Source organism: Chelonia mydas, chromosome 6 (assembly GCF_015237465.2).
Source record: "Chelonia mydas isolate rCheMyd1 chromosome 6, rCheMyd1.pri.v2, whole genome shotgun sequence".
Classification (NCBI taxonomy): Eukaryota; Metazoa; Chordata; order Testudines; family Cheloniidae; genus Chelonia; species Chelonia mydas.
The window spans coordinates 54,953,662-54,977,244 of record NC_051246.2 but is presented as its reverse complement, the minus strand read 5'-3'; the positions used below and the strand labels follow the sequence as shown (position 1 = coordinate 54,977,244).

Sequence of the window (23,583 nt, the reverse complement as noted above, 5' to 3'; positions counted from 1 at the left end):
CACATTACTTTGAAATATTTTTTTCAGGACAAGTAAGCTCAAAAGTAAATACAAGTATATAATGTTTTTTTCCTATTTATACTGAGAGATTGTAATGGTTCTTAAATTCGATAATGAAAAGGAATAGTGATTCTTGATGGTTAAGGGTATAATTCCTTCCAACAAAAGATAGTTTCAAAATGACTTTATACAGTTCTGAAGACTCTCTAGGCAATTTTAAAAATGTACACGTCCTGCTAACAATTTGACCGTCTGAATTCAGTGGTGCTTGACCTTTGCTATTCTGACAACACAAATATGTATCTTATTTGGATGGTCAGCAAGTGTCGTGGTGATTAACTTTAAAAAAAATGCCACCTTTCATAGCGGCATAAAGCTTTATTGTGATGAAACCATAAAATTATTTTTTCAAATTGGAGCAAATCAAACTTGGGTTTGGAAAAGCAAACAAAAGCTGAAATACTAACTTGAATGTTATAAAGTGCACGTCCGTCATAAATTGCAAATAATAATAATAATAATAAAATTGGCAGGTAACCAAGAATAGGTCCTCTCAAGTTTCAATCTTCAAATCCCAATGAAATATCCATGAAACAGTTTTTGTGATGCACTTCCAGTTATGCTCCTGGATGGAACCCAAGAGTGCAAAGGAAGGAAATAATGAAGAGATCTCTCTCCCCAAAACATGAAAATGTTTTAGAATGTCAAGGATTTTCCTAGAACAAACCTTGGTTCAAGGGAAGTTTTAGTGTATCTATTTCAGCATTGCATGGCTGCACAGAGGTTTTTGGGGGCCCAGGACAAATCTGAAATGGAAGTTCCTCCCACCTGTTCAAAGAAATTACCACTGAGGGCTTGTCTATACTGGCAATTTATAGCGCTGCAAACACCCCCCTGAGCACTGCAAGTTTCAGCGCTGTAAAGCGCCATTGTAGACAGTGCACCAGCGCTGGGAGCTGCCCTCCCCGCGCTGGTAGCTATGCCTCTTGTGGAGGTGGGGTTTTTTAGAGCGCTGGGAGAGCTCTCTCCCAGCACTCTGCCGTGATTACACAAGCCACGTTAAAGCGCTGCCATGGCAGAACTTTAGTGTCGCCAGTGTAGACTAGCCCTCAGAAGCAGCTGCAATGAGAGCGGGTGGGGGGGCAGAGGTTGGAGAGAAACTTACCCTGCTGTAGCAGCTCCTGTCCCATGGGCTAGACCTGTCTCCCCTCTCTGGGTGTTGTGACCTGGCACGTCAAGTCGCAGCACCACTCAGCTTTGGCCTGGCCACCCCTCTATTACGACTCTGCATGCAAGGTCACAATGCCAATCACTCAAATTTGTCCCAGTCACCCCTCCATCATGAGGTTTGGGAGCATTCTCAAATGTGATGCCCAGGGCAAACTGACCCTGTTGCCCCTTCCTTTGGCCAGCCCTGCAGTACTGAACTCTGAACATTGAAAATTGTGCTGGCCAGCCTACAGTTTCCTGAGAAAGAGGAAGAGGTATTTTTGAACCTCTAAAAATTAGGAAGAACTACAGACCTCCAGATAGCTCCTCTTTCCATTCCAATTGTTATTTATAAAGGATCTTCAGTGTGCTTGTTGCTGTACAAACTAAAAGTGAGACACTGTCCTTAGCCCAAGGAGCCTGCAATCTAGTTCAAACATTTATAGCACAGCAATAAATAGTACAGATGTCTTCACTGAGGTCAACACTGCATGATTTTGTGAAAGAAATATGTTACCAGGAAGGATACAAAAGCTAAGAGGGAGATTGCTTGGTGTATGTGAAGTGGAGAAGTCCCAAACACGGAAGAGGTGATATGTAGAATGGTGCAAGGCAATGTAGGTGAAAAGAAAATGGAGGAGTAATTAGGAGGAGTATCAGGACTGATATAAGGGAAAAAATGAGAACACATACATTATATAATTGACTGAAGTGTTTTGTTTTACTTGGCTGGTTCTTTACTTGGTACTAAGAGAGTTTTGTGTGTGTGTGTGTGTGTGTGTGTGTGTGTGCGCATTAGACAAACAGGTGAATTATACATCTAGTTCATGGAAAGTATAAATAGGAAGAGTGAGGTTTGCACAAAGATGTGAGTCATATTTTGTCAGTAACAGGTAAATCTTTTGGTCTCAATCACCTACCGTAGACAGTACTGCTATTAATTCATAACATAATAGACATTATTAAAAAAAAGCGGAATAACAAAAATCAGTGGGTTACTGTAATGCATGGTTATAAAATATACAAGGAGGACAGCTTAGGTCAAAGAGGTGTGGGGAGTTTCATTGTACCAAAAGATTCCTCAGAATCTAATCAGATAAAATTTGTGGGGAGAGACCCCCCTACTAGAATATACATGGATATAAATCCAAAGTGATAAGAATACAAATGTAATATCAGGGTATGCTACCTGACTCCTGATCAGGAAAAGGATGCTAAGTGAATAGTACCAATCAGATCAAAGAGGCAACTATGTCTGACAAAACAATAATAATGGGCAACTTCAGCTACTAGCCTATCAACTGGTCAAATTTCACATTACATGCAGGGTTTGAAAAGCAATTTCTCAACAGTGGTAACCAGTCTTTTCCCTTCTGTGACCCCATGTTACACCAGAAGAAAGTTTCATGGCTTCCTCCCATAAATAAATTCAGAGAGTGGTCATTATCCATAGGTTTGAAAATGTATGCTTATAAACAATTGCTTCTTGGAATATCTAATTCTACAGCACATGAAATAAGAGACTATTCTTAATTTAGTCTTGGAGCATTAAGTATAATTGAGCCACTGAGTAACAGCGCCCATAGTGTAGGTTAAGCATTTTGTGGAGAGGCATTGTACCAAAAATGAGCCTGGTAACCATAAAATTTAAAACAGGAGATTTCCATGTGGTTCATAGTCGACATAAATATGAAGTCAGTGGGAGCTGATGGTACTAAAATAGGTGCCTATGGTTAGGCTACTACATCTGTCTTTAGGTACCTAAATAAGTGGCTACTTTCAAAAGTGCAGAACAACCAACAGCTCCAATTCACTTCAGGGAGAGGTAGTGGGTATCCAACTTTCTTGAAAATGAGGTCACTTATTTAGGTGCTAAAGCATTAAGTTAGAATGCTGCTTTTAAGCACTCATTTTTAATCTGGCCCAGAATGTTTTAACAGAAAATTGTGCCTGTTTCCCATTCTTCTATAAATATTAGCATAGCAAAGGAATGTATTGTTTCCCATTGCACTTCTATTGTCCTGTGTTGACAAGAGTTACAGTTTGTGTCTGTCTCATGCCAGCCATGTCCATGGAGAAATTCCAAACAACCTTGAATATAATACACAGTAGTATTTTACATACCAGCTGTATGTTTACAGATTGTTTGCAAGCTCCAACTTAATTGTAATTGTTCCTAAACAATGAAGGCAGCAGCTCTGTTCTCATTCCGCCACTGACATTTGCATTGAAGAAGTAGTATAAATATGGTCTTGCTGGCACTGTTTCTCATGGGAAATAATGACATTTTCCACCATCAAAAAACAAAAACTTCACTTCATATTTTTCTAGTTGAGGGAATTGAAAAATATGTTTTTTTTCTGCTTCCTTTTCATTTTTTAGGTATTATTCTTGCACCTGAAGACCTGGATAAGCTAGACAGTTTGGTGTTAGAGCCAAACAATAATAAATTAATATAGTAAAGTGAGAATATGTGTAAAAAGTAAAAAGCATAACACCTTTGGAACACATATGACACAAGGACTGGTTCTTGTGTTCTTCAGACAAATTTTAGGGGCTGGAGGTATTGAGTCTGATTCTCGACAGCCTGGCATCTTGTGTAGTGATTTACACCTGGGCAGAAGGAGGAAGCCCCCATGCTAAGGACCCTCCCTCCCCTTGCACCTAAACTTTTGGAGGCAGGAGCTACAGTCTTTTTAGTAGTATTATTTGTCCAATGTCTAACACACTGGTACACATCCTTGATTGAGGTCCAGGTCAGTGGTGGAAAACCTACAGCTGGCAGGGTAATCTGCTAGCAGGACACGAGACAGTTTGTTTACATTGACCATACACAGGTACAGCCACCCGCAGCTCCCAGTGGCCGCGGTTCACTGTTCCTGGCCAAAGGGAGCTGCGGGAAGCAGCAGCCAGCCTGCGCTGCTTCCCACAGCTCCCATTGGCCAGGAATGGCAAACCATGGCCACTGGGAGCTGCGGGCAGCTGTGCCTGCGGACGATCAGTGTAAACAAACTTTCTCGCATCCCACCAGTGGATTACCCTGATGGGCTGCGTATGGCCCGCAGGCCACAGGTTGCTCACCTTTGTTCTAGGTGCTACCATAATACAAATAATAAATAATCTTCTTACCTAGTCACAGACCTCACCTGCAACATTCCAACCAACCTCAGCCCCAGGCCCTGCCCAACCGTTCTCCCAGACTGTCCACCAGACTCCTACACTAATTGTCGCTCCTACTCCAGCATGTCCACACCTGGCACGCAAAACCTTCCATGAGTTATTGCCATGACCCCAAAGTCTCAATTCTCTGTAGGTAAAAAATATTGAGACTGGAGAAGCAGCAACACTGGAGTTCATGGAAATGCAGCAGGAATGAACTTTTCCCAGCATTAACTGCTGGGCCTCTTTCTAATGCATCTATATTTTAGGAAAAAAGTTGTTCAGAAACATAAAGGAAGATAAGTCATGGTGATAGATGACCAATGAAACAAAATGATTTTGAAGACACACAAACTGCACAGCTGTGCCAGTTACAAAGAAAATGCCTCTGACCATTTCAATGCTTCTAGTTCAACCATTTGGACAGGTTAGCTTGATTCTATGCCATGGCACTGTCAGAGCTGCTAGATAATATGTAGATTTCTCACTGATCTCCACAGGATATTGCTGTTATTTCAGGATTTATTACTTTGCAAGGAGAATGATGGACAACTATTCTCACAATACTAGCATACTCTCTGAAAATATTAAAATGCTGAACTTTCAGAAAAATGCAGTTTTTAAATATGATTGTCTTTATGGAAAAAAAAAACAACAATGCCCTGAGCTTTGAGCAATGCTGGCAGAATCTGTGAAAGCTTATATAGACATCCTTCTGAACTTTATTCTTGACTGGCAGAATTCTTGCTGTTCCATTCATTCCCAGGCAATCCCTGTGCTGGTATGGCCTCCCAGGGGTATGAGCAGCCATCATAGAGGCTCTTTTGCTTTATGCCAGTGCAATAGGACCTGAGGATTTGGGTGACTTAAAACTATCTTCCCATCCCTCCTGAGTTATGCCTGTAGGACCAAGCTCAGGATCTGGACCTTAGTGTCTGGAAAGCTGCCTTTTGTATTATTCTCCTCTGTTGCATTGGTAATAATCTCAGGTATTTTCAGCAGTTCTTATGTGCATTCCATTACACTCACATGCCATAAGCCCTACACTGTTCTCCTACAACATGTGAGCTGTCCTATGCTTAAACTCTTTTCCATGCTGCCTTCCAATGTTCTTTTCTATTTTCAGCCCTCATCAGTTGAAATGGTTGTTTTCAAAATCTGAAATATGTGTTAGGCCTTATTGTAAATGTCATTTACCTTTACAATACTGTTCCTATGCTAATACTTAAAATGGAAAAAGAAATACAGAAGTAGGTTTAATTACTGTAAATGGGAGCAAAAATGTAATGATGGTCATTGAATGTAGCATGCATAGAGACACAAGGTATACCACCTTCTGTTGGTGGAAAGTACAAGATTTGAAGCCACATAGAACTCTTCCTCAGGTCTGGGAAGGAACTCAAAGTATCTGAACTAAATACAAGTTGGGAAAAATATTTTGTTTCTTGAATTTGCTCATGTGTGTAGCATATTTAGGTATTCAGACACCATGGTGATGGAACACAGTATCAATCTTTAGAAGACAAAAAGGATGAATATAGATTTTGACTGGTTAATAATTTACACTAATGATACACCATTGCAATCGGATAACACAATTTTAGTAAGAGAAGTCTGGAATGGTTTATTTAAAAAAAAACCCACACACCTGATTATGGTTTATTTAGATGACAGTAGCTCCTAGATGTTCCTATAGAGGGAGATCTGTGATATATATGTACAGACAGTTTAGTAAAAGATACACTCCCTACCCCAAAGAGCTAACAATTTTGTCAAGACTCTTCCAAAAAAAAGTTGTGGTGAATGTATCTAAAATAACAGTTGTCAGAGGTACTGTAGAATCTTCAGTACATTTTTATGAAAGCTTCCCTTGATGTAGAAGTGCATTTCAGCTGAAACAAGAGCTTTGTTTGGAACTGGTAAGCACTCCAAGTTTTATTCCCTTTCTAACCTAACAGGTTTCTATTTTCATGCTTAAGCTACTCCACCTGGATAAGTGTTCTCAGCCTTTCTTCTTTTCACTGTTTATGAACTTTCAAACACTAGGAAAGAACTGAGGCCATTTTTTTCAAAAGTAGCGACTGATTTGAATTCTGTTTTTTTGGGTGTCTGCTTTGATACTTTAGGTCTGATTTACAAAATTGCTGAGCACCCACAACTCCAACTGGAGATAATGAGAGTTTCAGGTCTTTCACCCCCCTAAAAATAAGGCCCAAGGTGTCCAAAACTGGACACCCCAAATTATTGACTAGTTTTGAAAATGTATCTGAGAGAGAGATGATGACTGCCCAGATACAGATAAAGGATAAAGAGAAATAGATTATACACCATGGTATCTGAGCGTCTACTAGTAGAAGGCCACTCCTTCAGTAAGTCAGATGCTCCCTAGACTATGTATTTTACACTTTAAAAAGCAGCTAGTAAATAAAGCCACATCATTGACCTTTATCATCCACTAATACACCAGGTGTATGCAGTAGTAAAATTATGCAGTTCTATTGAACTAAAAATTTCCCTTTCAACTAGGGCTGTCGATTAATCGCAGTTAACTCACATGATTAACTCAAAAAAATTTATCGCGATTAAAAAAACTTATCATGATTAATTGCAGTTTTTATCACATTGTTAAACAATAGAATATCAATTGAAATTTAATAAATATTTTGGATGTTTTTCTACATTTTCATATATATTGTATTCTGTGTTGTAACTGAAATCAAACTGTATATTATGTTTATTACAAATATTTGCATTGTAAAAATGATAAATAAAAGAAATAGTATTTTTCAATTCACCTTTTACAAGTACTGTAGTGAAATCTCTTTGTGGTGAAAGTCCAATTTACAAATGTAGATATTTTTTTTTTGGTATATAACTGCACTCAATAACAAAATAATGTAAAACTTCAGAGCCTACAAGTCCACTCAGTCCTACTTCTTGTTCAGCCAATCGCTAGGACAAACAAGTTTGTTTACATTTACAGGAGATAATGCTGCCCTCGTCTTATTTACAATGTCACCAGAAAGTGAGAACAGGCATTTTCATGGCACTTTTGTAGCCAGCCAGCCATATTTACGTGCCAGATATGCTAAACATGCGTATGCCCCTTCATGCTTTGGCCACCATTCCAAAGGACATGCTTCCAAGCTGATGATGCTCATTTAAAAAAATAATGCATTGATTAAATTTGTGACTGAACTCCCTGGGGGAGAATTGTATGTCCCCTACTCTGTTTCACCGGCATTTTGCCATATATTTCATGTTACAGCAGTCTTGGATGATGACCCAGCACATGTTCTTCATTTTAAGAACACTTTCGCTGCATATTTAACGAAACACAAAGAAGGTACCAATGGAGATTTCTAAAGATAGTTGTACAGAATTCAACCCAAGGTTTAAGAATCTGAAGTGCCTTCCAAAATCTGAGAGGGACAGGGTGTGGAACATGCTTTCAGAAGTCTTAAAAGAGCAACACTCCGATGCGGAAACTACAGAGCCCAAACCACCAAAAAAGAAAATCAACCTTCTACTGGTGGCATCTGACTCAGATAAAGAAAATTAACATGCATCAGTCCACACTGCTTTGTGTTCTGTTATCGAGCAGAATCCATCCCTAGCATGGAGGCATGTCCCCTAGAATGGTGGTTGAAGCATAAAGGGACATATGAATCTTTAGCGCATCTGGCACGTAAATATCTTGCGACGCTGGCTACAACAGTGCCATGAGAACGCCTGTTCTCACTTTCAGGTGACACTGTAAACAAGAAGCAGGCAGCATTATCTCCTGCAAATGTCAACAAACTTGTTTGTCTGTGTGATTGGCTAAACAAGAAGTAGGACTGAGTGGACTTTCAGGCTCTAAAATTTTACATTGTTTTATTTTTGAATGCAGGTTTTTTGTACATAATTCTATGTTTGTAAGTTCAACTTTCATAATAAAGAGATCGCACTAGGGTACTTGTATCAGGTGAATTGAAAAATACGATTTCTTTTGTTTTTTTTTACAGTGCAAATACTTTAAATAAAAATAATATAAAGTGAGTACTGTACACTATGTATTCTGTGTTGTAATTGAAATATATATATAATCAAAAATATTTAAAGAAATGGTATTCTATTAATGTTGAACAGTGCAATTAATTGTGTGATTAATCACGATTAATTTTTTAATCACTTGACAGCCGTACTTTCAATATTTAGTGCTGCTTGTATGCTCAGTGACTAATATGCAGGTCAATCTTGCATAATCTTATGGGTATAGCTCCAGAACCAAAGCATTGTCTCAACTAATTTGCTGTGTGTGTTTAGCAGAGATACTGTATGCTTTATTGCTTTGTCAATAACATTTTGAAACAAACTAAAATAATGATGTTGTGAACACATTCATATACTATAAAGCAGTGGATATTGTCAAGCATTTCTATTCCCATTTTGTTCCAGCTATTTGACTAAATTATTGAAGATTTCTTTTTGAAGTTCATATATTGCACATTAATGCAATGTTCCATTTAGCTTTCCAAATGGCAACAATGTAGAGGGTATAGTACTCCTCTCCCTATTATGCTGACTAAGATGGACATCCTGATTTACTCTAGTGCATCTGTGAGGACAATCAGGTCTATATAGTTGACATGTTTTGGCTATCCCATCCCTTTTCTCTCCAGCCTCCCGATGGAGTTTTCATGATACCACAGCATGTTCATAAAGCTGCTGCCCATAAAGCTGTACATGTACTAAGAAGTGCAATAGCATCACTTCTATCCTCCAAATACTCTGCTGGCTCCACATTTATTTCAAGACCCAGATTAAAATTGCTGCCCTTGGTTTTAAAACTCTGGATTTCATAGAATCATAGCATATCAGGGCTGGAAGGGACCTTAGGAGGTCATCTAGTCCAACCCCCTGCTCAAAGTAGGACCAATCCCCAACTAAATCATTCCAGCCAGGGCTTTGTCAAGCCTGACCTTAAAAACCTCTAAGGAAGGAGATTCCACCACCTCCCTAGGCAACCCATTCCAGTGCTTCATCACTCTCCTAGTGAAACAGTTTTTCCTAATATCCAACCTAAACCTCCCCCACTGCAACTTGAGACTATTGCTCCTTATTCTATCATCTGGTACCACTGAGAACAGTCTAGATCCATTCTCTTGATCCATCCTTTCCAGTCTAGATCCATCCTTTCAGGTAATTGAAAGCACCTATCAAATCCCCTCTCATTCTTCTTGTCTGAAGACTAAATAATCCCAGTTCCCTCAGCCACTCCTGGTAAGTCATGTGCTCCTGCCCCCTATTCATTTTTGTTCCCCTCCACTGGACTCTTTCCAATTTTTCCACATCCTTCTTGTAGTGTGGGGCCCAAAACTGGACACGGTACTCCAGAGAGTCCTCACCAATGTCGAATAGAGGGGAATGATCGCATCCCTTGATCTGCTGGCAATGCTCCTACTTATACAGCCCAAAATGCCATTAGCCTTCTTGGCAACAAGGGCACACTCTTAACTCATATCCAGTTTCTCATCCACTGTAACCCCTAGGTCCTTTTCTGCAGAACTGCTGCCTAGCCACTCAGTCCCTAGTCTGTAGCAGTGCATGGGATTCTTCCTTCCTAAGTGCATGACTTTGTCCTTGTCCTTGTTGAACCTCATCAGATTTCTTTTGGCCCAATCCTCTAATTTGTCTAGGTCCCTCTGTATCCTATCCCTACCCTCCAGCATATCTATCACTCCTCCCAGTTTAGTGTCATCTGCAAACTTGCTGAAGGTGCACTCCACGCCATCCTCCAGATCATTAATGAAGATATTGAACAAAACTGGCCCCAGGATCGACCCTTGGGGCACTCCCCTTGATACTGGCTGCCAACTAGACATGGAGCCATTGATCACTACCCATTGAGCCTGATGATCTAGCCAGCTTTCTATCTATTTGGTCTCATGGGCTCAGTTCACAACATGGCAAACCCAGATTGTGCGCCTCTGAAGCATGGTTGCATCTGATCCCCTTACCTCTCCACATTCCCTCCTCTTGCACCAGCCTCCTTTCCTAGCCACTGGAGTCAGTCAGCACTCCAGGAGTGCACCCCATGGCTGAGCTGCTGAGCCCCCCACCCCTGGGGGGGGGTGTGGAGAGGTAACCCCACCCCAGATCCTACAATAAAGAGGAAACTATTTAAACGGGGGGAGGTGGGGCACTGATCCCTGTCACATGACAGCTTCTTGACCTTGTGTAAGTCTGACATACATCATGTGACTGGGGACAGGAAACAAAGCTCACTTAGAAGAATTCCTGTGTCACATCCTTACTACATACACATAGTACAGTCTTGCTATTTTTCATTGCAAAAGCCCTCTCTTCTATATCTTTAGCCAGGTGAAATAGAACTCCTGTATTTCTCTACCTCCTGGACTCTGAAATTTTCTCCGCCTTGTCTATGTCTCAAATTATCTCCCTCTTCTGCTTCTTAATTAACTCTGGAACATAGTTCACATGAAAAGTCTTTAAAATATATTCTACGTTATACATAGCCTCAGTGCACTTATTTTCTCTCTTGCTAAATCAGAAACTTCGGGGAGTGAGGGATTAAAAAAAGAAAGAGTTGTTTATATTTAAAAGTCTCTTGATCCATTACACAAACCACTTCAATGCCCAGTCCTATTAATAAGATGATCAACTGTTGCCACAGTTCATAGTCTCACCTGCTTATATAATTCTACTATAAGTGAATTATTAAAAAAAAAGTAAACACAAATTTCCTTTTTGACGTGTGTTAGGAGGTAGACTGGGAATAAATATCAGATTTTTTTGCATATGAAAATAATTAAAATTAATAATTGGCTGACATAGTACCTTATTTTAATCCAAAAATCCCAAATCTTACATCAATACTATATGTAATGGGATGCCTTCATCAATCAGGGAAATGCAGCCACCTTTGGAATGTAAAGTGTCAGTCTTTAAGCAGCTAATAGCTAGACGGTACTACAGTTCAGGACAGAAACGGAAAAACAATGTATCTAGTGGCAATTGCCAGGGAAATTTAGGTGGGTAGAATGTAATTACATGCTTGGAATTTGGCCAGGAGCCTGAGGCTAATGTTCCAACTCTTGTAGAAAGTACTAAGGCTCTTTAATGACAACAAGTGGTCAGGACCTTGGTTTTAATTAATTAATGTTTGAATAGTACTTTGAAGATCTAAACTATAATATTATTTTACATATCCTTCCAAAAAAGGCACCTCGTGCAGGCAGGGCCTTCTAACCCCTTAATAAATATTGCATTGGTTGTGAAGTAAAGTTTGTGAAAAGATAAAAAAATAGAGTAAAAGTTTAGGATAATGTTAACTGGTCTGCGGGGAAAACTAGTGAGGAATGAGAAATGACCCAAAACTAAGAATACTCCTGCAGTTCTGGTAACTATGTGCCGGACGGGCTTATTTTGTGTTTGTGTGTATATGGTAGGGACTGGGATGAGATGGGGGCTTCTGATTAATAGATTCAGAATTGCTCAGTTCTCTGTCTTTGGGTCTGTAGAGGTAACCACAAGTTTGTTACAATAATAAGAACAGAAGAAAGGAGGTTGGTTTTCCTTTTTCTTTCTTTCTTTTTTTTCTTTTCTTTTTTTTTTTTTTTTTTGAGTCCCTGTGTGATATGTGACTGTTAGATTTTGTAAGGAGTGTAAGGTAGGAAACTAAGTCATGAGTCCACCCAATTTAAGTGTAACCAATTTACATTTTTATTTATAAATTTTCAGACAGATTTATTGTCACATAGTTTCTGATTATATGTTTATGACAGAGACTAAACAGATAAAGCAAAACAGGTGGGGTCCAAGTTGCCAACTACTTGGTACCAGGAAGCGCTCCTGTATTTCATGATGAGTGCCTCAGTCATAGGTGCTGACTTCCTGGGGTGGAGCTTCCCGCTCTGCCCCAGGTCCTGCCCCAATCCTCCCCTTCCCCCAAACCCGTACCCCCTGCCTCTTCCTGCTCCTCCCCCCATCCTCCCCAATGCCTCCTGCATACTGATGAACATCTGATCACGGTGGGTTGGAGGTGCTGCGGGGGGGAGGGGAAGGCACTGATCCGTGGGACTGCCAATGGGTGCTGGTCACCCATTCTTTTTTTCCTGTGGGTGCTCCAGGGATGGAGCACCTACAAGTCGACACCTATGCTCTCAATCCCTTTCTGGTATGGTCCTTCAGTCTCATTTCTTCAGTATCTGGTCTGGTATTTCTCCGACTTGGGCTCTTGTTCACTTGTTTCTTATATGTTTTCACCTTATATATTCAATAGTTTTCCTCAATCAACACTAAGCATTGTGTCTTACATAACCTGTACAATATGTACACTCGAGTCTACTCTGAAACCTGCCATAACTTTCACTGTCTACACTGTTTTGATGCCATTATGTCTTTGTCACTGTACACCTGATTTTCCCAAGATAGAGGCTTTTACCATGATGTTTTGTGTGTTTATTATACTAGCTGGTATCTAAATGCTCCAGGACAATAACTAACCATCACCTTTGTTCTGTCAGCAATAAATATTACCTAAACAAGTTTATGTAAGAGAAAGAGATTAGCAAGACAACACTTGTGCCAGGCAGAAGCTAGCCTAGGGCCTGGACATAAGCCGTACCCATCATAACTATCCATATTTATAAACTATTACATTAAACTAACAAAACTCTTATTTTTAACATTCAGCAATTCTTCATATTTCAGTAACATGATTCAGCATATTTGAATAGGGAAGTTATGAGGTGCAATGTGACCTGACCCCAATATCAGTATTTCCTTATCTTCTCCAAACATATGTTTTCAGAGGACTTTTGCTCAAAGTTCTAACATCACTCTTGTAAATTTATTAACAAGCCTTGTCAGTAATTTTGCCTCTTGGATTTAGAAGGCTGAGGTAATTAATTGTTCCCCAATGTGTTCCACAGTTCCGAAGATGTATCAGTTAAATGCTTGGACATTTAACCTAACCTCTTTGATAAGAGAACAGTGTCTTGCATGGTATTTTGTTACTTGCATTTCTGATACCTGTTGAGAGCAAAAAGAAGACAACTGGATGAAAACAAAGAGAAACAAATTGAACAGAAACAGATTGTTTTTAATTTTTTTAACAGGCTTTTTTTTAAAAAAAAAGAAGTTTAAATTGCTTCCTTTCACCTCACCCAGTTCATCCATCCAACATAACCATTAGAGTTAATTAAGTAACAAAAATGGGAAAACTGCACTAAATATCTACCACTATAGAACCAAGGCACATATCATTGATTAGAAGAGAGGTAGTTGCTGGCCAATGACAATGTTATTTTCAGAAGTGAAGTCATTGTATGCTGTAAACCCTCAGTACTATGCAATTCAGCCACTAGCTACTATTTCTCCTTCCCTCCCTCAATGTTGCTGTGTTGTTTTATTGTTTGGGTTTTTTTTGAAAATATGTTGGGTAAGGAAAATGTCAACAACCTTGGTGAAGCCTCCTTTATTGGCAGAAGATCTTAAATTGAGCTCTAAGAGTAGTGAAGTAGGATTGCATCTGAATCTTTATCTACAGAAGGTTCTAGAGCTGAAGGCCCTTTGTTGAAAATGCTTCATCTCCTTCCACATATGAGTTTTGCCAGAGGCTTTCTCAGCCATAGTAAATACCTAGAATTGTACAGTCCACAGGTCTGATATGAAAAGAATTCTATCCAGGCCCTATCTTACTGAGGCCTTTGTACATTGGGACTTGACTTAAAGGAAGATTTAAAATATTCTTTTTAATCATCTGGATTACAGTGAAAAATTGCAATCAGGAAATCAGTTAAGACAGATCCAGAGAAATGTTCATCCTTCTGAGATGGAATTAATACAACCACGGGCAACTTCTATTCAATCAACGACACTGATTTAAAATGCTGGTTCTCCAGGTTTTCAAAGGGAACTCTTAGTTGGCAATGATAAGGAATTTCAGCCTGTATTTTAATGTTTAAAAACCACAAGATAGACAAGATATATAACTTCCTGAAATACAGCCTAAATGAGGGCCCTCAGTGGTGCACTGAATTCTTAACAAGTTCAAGGATGCTTTAAAGTCCTGAGCATACACAGGGGCAAACTTGTTGAGATGGAAGTCAGGTTTCCTAATTTCACTGAGAATATTCTCCTTGAAACAGAGGTCTATGCATGCTGGTTTTCAAACCCTTTTGTGGCATCTTTATGTGCTCAGTACAAAATTCAAAGTAAATGACCTTTAAAGTTGAAAATTCCACCCCTGTTTTGATTTGTTTTCGGTTATGATTTTTTTTTTCTTGCAGCATGAGTAACTTTTACTCTCTGGAAGGATAAGTATTTCCCTCAAACCATAAGCCATTAACTGAGGAAACAAAGGTCTACTTGGCCTAACTCTTTTTGCAAGTGTAATGCATTAGTATTCAGAAGGAATTAGTTCATGCTTCCAGCTTTAGGAGCCTGGTTGTGTGTGAGGGGCTTTTTGATGTGATGTTTTAGCATGTGACTATATCCTGTTTTACTCTGTTTCTTCCTTGCACAATTAGCTCTCCCAGTTGCACCTGGATACCCATGCTTTTTCGTTTAGGGCTCAGATTTTTTTAAGTGCAACGAAGAACACTCCAAGGACAAGGGGAGGTGCAGTCTTTTTTTTATTATTATTTTATGGAGAGAGAGAGAGAGCGCGGTGGGGGTTTTAGAACATGGTGCAAACTTTAGATAGACATGATCAAAAAGTGTGCTGAATACTTTTGGCCCACTATGATCATCTGAACAAGTTCAGAACCATCTTCAATTTGGTATTTCTAGAGCACCATTATTGGAGAATCTTAGTTCTTAAGACGAGATCAATCAAAGTGTTGCAGTCTCAGTCCACTATGTCCACTTGGCACTACTCAGATGAGGCTGGGTGGTATGGGATCAGGGAAATACAGCTGAATCTCTGATAGCCACTCCCACCCTACTTCAATCTAGTGTGTCTCAGCTCTGCTAATAAGAATCCAACCCTAAGTTATTTAAATTAGTATTTTAGATTTAATAAGTAGTTTTGCTCATAGCATTGTCCATACTGGACATCACAGTGGATTCTACTCTTCAACTGTTGGGTGAAGCACCTGCAACTCCACCAGAAGAATAAGAAAAAAAGAAAAAAAAAGATTATTCCACATTAACTAAGAAAAGCTAAAATTCACCAGTTCTGTTTTAAAGGAAGGGAACAGTGTACAGCCTGACATATTTTATCTATGTCTTTCTTCAGAGGAGAACGTTTAAAGAAGAACTGTCCTTTCTACATAGACTTTATGTAGTAACTATGTATAAAATCAAAAAGGGAGAAAAGAGCTCATTTTCTCACTAACACATCTTCAAAGTTGTCAAACTACTATGTATATATCACATTTCTTTCTTTCTCTCCACCCCCCACTGTTCAAAATATTCTTTTGACTATCCACCCAACACTGAGTTTAAAGTCTCTAGAAAGAATTGCTTCAAATGGAGCAAGGTTGAATAAAAATGGAAACTCACCTGAAGGAATCTTTTGTAGGTATACTCCTGTATCTATCCCTTTTCTCGCCTTTCCCATATGCTTGATATTTAGAGCGTGATGAGTTTTCTTTCATTCAATTAAAAAAAAAAAAAGCTTATGACTCAGAGTCGGATTGGAAAGTGGTGGAATTCAAATTTACTCTAATAGCACCGTATATATTTGTACACTTATAATGCTGCTGTGAAATTACTCGTTTTGAAATAGAACTAATGATTCCCAGATAACTATTTAAATTAAAATTGAAACTGGGAGGGGAAAAATACCCAGATTCTTCTAAAAGAAGGCCAATGTTGAGCAGTCAGCTGCTTGTATTTACTACTCCAATGTAGGACACTTGGCTTGTTACAGCTGCTAAAGACAGGGCAGATCATTTGAAAAAAAATACAGATATGGTCTAAAACTCTAATGGTGTGTCGCCCCCCCCCCCCCCCCCCCCCCTCCTCTCAGATCTATCATGGAGACTTAAAAAGAAAAAAAAATAGTAGAAAGCAATTAGCTGGCATTCCTGCTTTTCTACAGTTTAATGAAGAATATTTTTGTGCTGTCACAGATTAGAATCAGATGCAATGTGTGTCTGAAGACTTTTTTGTCCTCTAAGTGACCTGCACAGGAATTATTTGAATAGGAGCACGGAGAGTCAAAGATTAAGATGACCGGTGCGTCTTGGCCAACATACACAAACCTTTAGAATCTAGATCTCACTCCTCTGCATCTTCATAAAAATATCACGAGGAAACAGAAATCTTAAAGTCTCAAATTTGCCTTTAATGTAGACTAAGAAAAATGGGTAATGACTTCTGTAGATGAAAACTGGTCTCTATTTGATAGAATGTAAATCTCAGTAGGAATGGTGGGAAAAAGTCCCTGGTAAAGATTTTGGTGACATTAGTTTATTGGACTATGTAGAACCTGCCTAAAGATGTTTTTAGATTGCAGCAGTTCTCTGAACAATATCTTACTGATGAAACAATACCATGTAGGTAGCATTCTCTCTGACTCAATTTTGTTCAAAAGACCTTTTATAGTTTTTTGCAAGGAGATTGCTCTGCCTAACAGTGATGAGCTGGTTAAGATAATTTTGTTAGGCTAAACATGCCCAGCTCCTTAAGTCTCTTCTCATAAGGCAGGGTCTCAATTCCTCTGATCATCTTAGAAGCCCTTCTCTGTACCTGTTCCAGTTGGAATTCATCTTTCTTAAACATGGGAGGCCAAAATTGCACACAGCATTCCACATGAGGTCTCACCAGTGCCTTGAATGGTAATCACACTTCCCTATCTCTACAGAAAATACCTCACCTGATGCATTTTAGGATTGCATTAACATTTTTCATGACTGCATCACATTGGCAGTACCTAATCATCCTGTGATCGACCAGTTCACCCGTGTCTTTTTCTTCCTCTCTCTTCCAACTGATAAATTCCCATCTAATAGCAAAAAATGTTCCAAAGTACATGCCCTTGCTCTTCACACTATTATATTTAATCCAATTTCTTTTAGTCCAGTTTTCAAGGTTGTCCGAATCTTCTTGTATGATGTTCCGGTCCTCCTCCACATTGGCAATACCTTCCAGCTTTGTACCATCCGCAATTTTTTTTTTAATTATTTTTTTTGGCATACTCCTACTTTGTGTGCCAAGGTCAATAAGGAAAATGTTAAATAAGATTGGTTCCAAGACTTATTCCTGAGGAACTCCACTATTAATCTCACTCCAGACTGACAGTTCACCTTTCAGCATGACTGATTTCAGTCTCCCCTTTAACCAGTCCCTTCCTACCTTTAGAGTCTCATATTAATCTCCATCTTCTCCAATTTAACTAATAATTTCCCATGTAGAACTGTCTCAGATGGTTTACTGAAATCCAGGTAGATTAGATCTACTGCATTTCCACTGTCTAGAAAACTGGTTAGCTTCTTAAAAAAAATAAAATCAGGTTGGTCTTGAATGATCTACTTTTTGTAAAACCATGTTGTATTTTATTCCAGTTACCATTTACCTGTATGTTTTTAAATACTGTCCCTTTCCAAATTTGTTCTAAAATCTTGCATACAGTTGAGGTCAAACTAATGGACCTGTAGTTGCATGGATCACTTTTCCCCCCTTTCTTAAATATATATATATATATATATATATACATACACACACACACACACACATATACATACATACACTATATTTGCAATTCTCCAGTCATAGAGTTTGTCCATTAACTTGGGGGTTTCATTAAAAATCCTTGCTGTTGGGCTTGAAATTTCATGTGTCAATTCCTTTAAGCTGTTTGAGTTTGGCTTTCATCTTGGATGTGGTAATTTCCGCTTCCATATCCTTGTTCCCATTAGCCACCCTGCCATTTCCCCCAAGCTCCTCATGACCCTTATTAAAAACTGAGGCAAAGTATTTGTTCAGGTGTTGGGCCATACCTAGATACTTCAATCTCCACCCCATCCTCAGTGTTTAGAAGTCCCTCTTCTTTCCTTACTTTCTGCTTATTCGTATGGCTAACGAACCTTTTATGATTGTTTTTCATTTCCTTTGCAAAGTCCAGCTCTGCTTGGCTTTTGTCAATTCTCATTTTTTTCCCATACTTTCTGACCTCCAGGAAGTAGCTTCTTACTGATCCATCCGCTCTTGCATTCCTTGCTGGCTATCTTCTTTGTCTTAATAACCTGTTTGAGATGCTTCTTCATCCAGTTTGTTGTGTAACACTTCCCTACAAGATTTTCCCCCACGCTTGGGCTGCAGGATCCAGATAGTTTCTGCAACTTTGACTAGAAATAATTCCAAACCACCTCCACATTCAGATCCTTGTTCTTCAGTCCAGTCAATTTCCCTAACTAATTCCTGTTACCTCATTTTCCCTAGAAACCAACCCAGGGTTAAACTTATATTGGTTTTATTAAATGCCACTATTGGATCCAACAGAAAAGGGATGGAGCTTATTCATGCACGCACACATTCACTGCATTCATACCCTCATGCACCCACATACTCACAGAGGAAGAGAGTTACTGGAGACAGCAGAGGAAGCTGAGAAGCCGAAGCATAGTAGATCTGGTGTGTCCGCCTGCAGTCATGGATCCAGGTCGGCGAGCAGGTCAAGAAGCAGGGGGCTTGTGCGCATGCCTTCTTCCTTTTGCTGGAACTGGGTGGCTCCTGTCACGTACACTGAGTTTTTCCTTCTGTGTCCATCACCGAGAAGCATTCCCAGACCTTGTGCCTTTCATGCATATCAGGTTCTTCTTTTCTTTACAGCACTCCGTGATTGCCTTCTCAGGGCAGATTATATCAGACACACCTGGCTCCTGTCTCTGGGCTCTTTTCTCTTTGCAGTTCCTCTCCAACCAGTCCCACATACACTCCCTTGTTCACACTCCCTTATCTTCCACACACACTCCCTTGTTCACACTCTCTCTGATCGCGTGATGGAATATTGCAAAGCTTGCAGGTTCATACAAGTGGTAACTGAAAAGATTACAAAGCTTGCAAAAGTTACATAACGTAAAAGGCTATGCTAACAATCACTAAAGTTACAAAAAAGAAAAGGAGTACTTGTGGCACCTTAGAGACTAACCAGTTTATTTGAGCATGAGCTTTCGTGAGCTACAGCTCACTTCATCGGATGCATAGCATATCGTGGAAACTGCAGAAGACATTATATACACACAGAGACCATGAGACAAAACTTCCTCCCACCCCACTCTCCTGCTGGTAACAGCTTATCTAAAGTGATCATCAAGTAGGGCCATTTCCAGCACAAATCCAGGTTTTCTCACCCTTCCCCTCCCCCCCCCCCACATACAAACTCACTCTCCTGCTGGTAATAGCCCATCCCTCTTTGAAACCTCTCTTTATAATGCGCATGATAATCAAGGTGGGTCATTTCCAGCACTAATCCAGGTTTTCTCACCCCCCCCCACCCCCCCCCCACCAAAAACCACACACACAAACTCACTCTCCTGCTGGCAATAGCGGATGAGCTATTGCCAGCAGGAGAGTGAGTTTGTGTGTGTGGTTTTTGGTGGGGGGGGGGTGAGAAAACCTGGATTAGTGCTGGAAATGACCCACCTTGATTATCATGCGCATTATAAAGAGAGGTTTCAAAGAGGGATGGGCTATTACCAGCAGGAGAGTGAGTTTGTATGTGGGGGGGTGGGGAGGGTGAGAAAACCTGGATTTGTGCTGGAAATGGCCCTACTTGATGATCACTTTAGATAAGCTGTTACCAGCAGGAGAGTGGGGTGGGAGGAAGTTTTGTCTCATGGTCTCTGTGTGTATATAATGTCTTCTGCAGTTTCCACGATATGCTATGCATCCGATGAAGTGAGCTGTAGCTCAAGAAAGCTCATGCTCAAATAAACTGGTTAGTCTCTAAGGTGCCACAAGTACTCCTTTTCTTTTTACGAATACAGACTAACACGGCTGTTACTCTGAAACCTAAAGTTACAAAGTTTGCAAAAGGTTACAGAACTTAATGATCATACTAGCAATGACTGAAAAGTTACAAATCTTATAATCACATTCTACTGGATTGAGCGGAGGCTTTACATAACAATTCCTATACTTGTTTTAAGTTTGCCCTTTTGGAATCAGGGACCCCAGTTTAAGTTAAACAGCATTAATCATGACCACTCAAACCAAGGTTATCTTCTACAACCAGTTTTTTTATGAGGTTCTCACTATTTACCAATATTAAATCTAAAATGGCATCACCTCTTGTTGGCACAGTGACTATTTGATGAAGAAATCTGTTAACTATCACATCCAGAAATATCTGGGTCATATAATTGTGAGTAGCATTTGTCCTCCTATCTATATCTGGTAAATTAAACTCTCTCATAATTGCACAACGCCCAGTAGTATTTATTTAATTAACTACAATAGAGATCTCTATCCCAATCCAGATCAGATCCCGGAGGTCTGTAGCATTCCCCAAGCACTATCTTAGTGAAGCTTCTGTTATCATTTCCCCCCAGTATTTTTAACCCAAATAGATTCCATTTTATCCATTCCATCACTCTTAATTTCTATAATCTACCTTGTCATTAATACATAATACTACTTCACTACCTTACCTTTACTTCTCTTTCCTGAACAGTGCATACCTTTCAATACCTGTATTCCAGTCATGACTGTTATTCACCATGTTTCTATTATCCCTCTAATATCTGTTTTCACTTCTTGCACCAGTAGCTCTAGTTCCCTCATTTTGTTACCCAGGCTCCTTTTTAAAATTTTTACTTGGTCTCCCCAGATTCCTTACCAGGATAGGTGCCAGTTATTATACTGCCAGTATCGCCTACCTGACTGTTACTGTCATTGTAATTGGCACTATATTTTCCCTTGTTGTCCATTCTCGTACTTTCTGTTCTTTTCTGTATTGCTTTATCCTTTTTTACTTGATTTTCTTCCCAATCAATATTAGAATTAGGTGTGGAGATTACCTGAGCACCTCTCAACCCTCTCCCCTGATTTCCTAGTTAAAAGCTCTTTTAATCAGTTGTACCAACCTTCATTGCAGAAGTCTATTCCCTCCTTATTCAGGTGGAGTTCATCCATGAGAATAGTCTTCTGTCCATGAATGCCTCCCAGCAGTCAAACATTCCAGAGGCCTCTATCTAGCACCATTGCATGAGACATCTGTTGACCATCATAATCTTGTCTCACCTTTGCTCGCCTCCTCTAGTAGAATCCCACTGAAGATCACCTGAGCTTCCATTTCTTCCTGGAGTAGTCTTCCTTGATGCATCCCAATGAAAATCTAGCAGTATCATTTTTTTCCACGTGAAGGATAATCAATTGAATTCTTTCCTACTCCCATTAGGATCCTCTTCCAGCTCAGGTCCACATCCTGTATCTTAGCTTCCAGCAGACAAAACACCCTTCTATTCTCTGGATCACTTTGGTGACAGGCCCCTCCGTTCTTTTTAGTAGGGAGTCCTCATTCACATAGACCTGCCTCTTCCTGGTGTGATTCTCAGGCCTTCCCCACTCTGTTCTTTCTGGCTGAAAGTCTTCTGGTCTTCTGTTCTCAATTGCAATCATCTGCCAGTCATCATCTATGCTCCCAGGGCTCCAAATTCTGGCTATCTTCACTGTCTTTTCTTACTTGCAGGATTTGCCACTCTTGTCTTCTTCCTTGCTCTCTTATATTCAGTTATTGCCTGCCTCTCCCCTTCCAATTGCATTATCTAGTCAATCCCACTCCCAGCAGCAAATATAAGGAAACAAAATAGAAAGGAGATTGTCAGTTTTTTCTGGATTTTTTTGTACATAAAGCCAAATGTAGACTTTCAGTCTGAATGACTTTTATTTTAGATTAAGAGAATCTAATCTAAAAAAGAAACACACAATAAAAAAAAAAAGTCAGCTCTCCAAGAGAGAGCTTTTGCCACATCTGAACTGAACACAAAATGGCAGCAGATAGTAGATTTTATCAGTGAAATCCTGGCCCCAGGTAAATCAATGACAAAACTACCATTGATTTCTATGGGACCAAAATGTCATGCCTAGAGTTTTAAATGAATCAGATAGGGACATTATGCAGTGGCTTGGTAAGCCAATACTTTCTCTGGTAGCCTCTATCCTTTTGCTCCAGAATCTAAGTCCACATGAAAAAAGAAATTTTTGTAATCTAATGTATACCAGTGTGAGTCAGGAGTAACTCTACAGAAGCCAATATAATTACAAAAGTATAAAACTCTGATTTCACTTTGACCAATAAAGACCCAGGTCTGTACTGCTTATAATTATAGGGGAAAACAACTTCCAAACAAGAGTACTTCTGAATGCTTGCTAGACCAATACAAATACTATAGGCTGGGTTATCAAAAATAGCTCTTGTTTTGCAGTAGTGAACAGCTCATCATATTAAATAAACTCTGTACTTTATTTTTCATTGCATTACTTTAAACAAAATAAGAATAATTTCCTGATGCAAAACAAAGAAAACATCCTATTGGGATCAGAAGATACATTTTTATACAAATACTTTGTTCAAAACCAGTGAGAAATGTATTTGTGGATAAAATGTTTTGGAATGTGTTCAGGTGATTTTAAAATAACTTTGTGGGGGCCCCATGGTGACCCACGGTTAGATTCTCTTAATCTAAGGTCACATGACCTTCCCCAAAACGTTGGGGGGTGACAAGCCCAGAAGCTGGGAAGATGAAGGGGCAGGGCCAGAGCCAGAGCCAGAAGAGAAGAAGCGGGGCCAGAGCCCCTTTCTGTCCCTCCCACTAGATGCTTCAGTGGGAAGGGGAGAAATTACTAATATTCATCACTAAGTGTAAGAGACAGAAAACATTTTCTCCATGGATGGATTTTTCTTCTCCCATATGTTATCTTCTGACAACACACCTGCAATGTTATGTACGGGTATCAAGGTATATAAAAGGGCTTGAAATAGTTTATAGTCAGAGACTAAATGAAATCCTCCCCACTTTAAAATATATATCCTCCCTGTAGTTTATCTGCCGGGGCGCCACACTAAAGAATAAAGAGAAGATCAACACAAAACCAGCTGAAGTCATTACTTAATTAATAGTTACTTATGCTTTTAATAAAAGATAGTTTACATATTTAAAGGAAAGGGAGAGTGATTGAGAAAGATTACGGTGCCTATGTGTTTCAGGCTTAATAGAACCGGAAAGTTACCATGCTTTGACTATTAACAGTTGCCTG

At 39.5% G+C, this 23,583-nt stretch overlaps 1 long non-coding RNA gene across 1 annotated transcript; it reads right to left on the bottom strand.

Moving 5' to 3' along the window:
- Nucleotides 1-12,409: 12,409 nt before the first annotated feature.
- LOC122466399 lies at nucleotides 12,410-22,212 on the bottom strand. The gene is made up of 3 exons (XR_006291841.1): nucleotides 21,411-22,212; nucleotides 15,883-15,970; nucleotides 12,410-13,407 (listed from the first exon to the last, which is right to left on the bottom strand). It is a non-coding gene; the product is annotated as an uncharacterized LOC122466399 (long non-coding RNA).
- Between the last annotated feature and the right edge of the window lie 1,371 nt (nucleotides 22,213-23,583).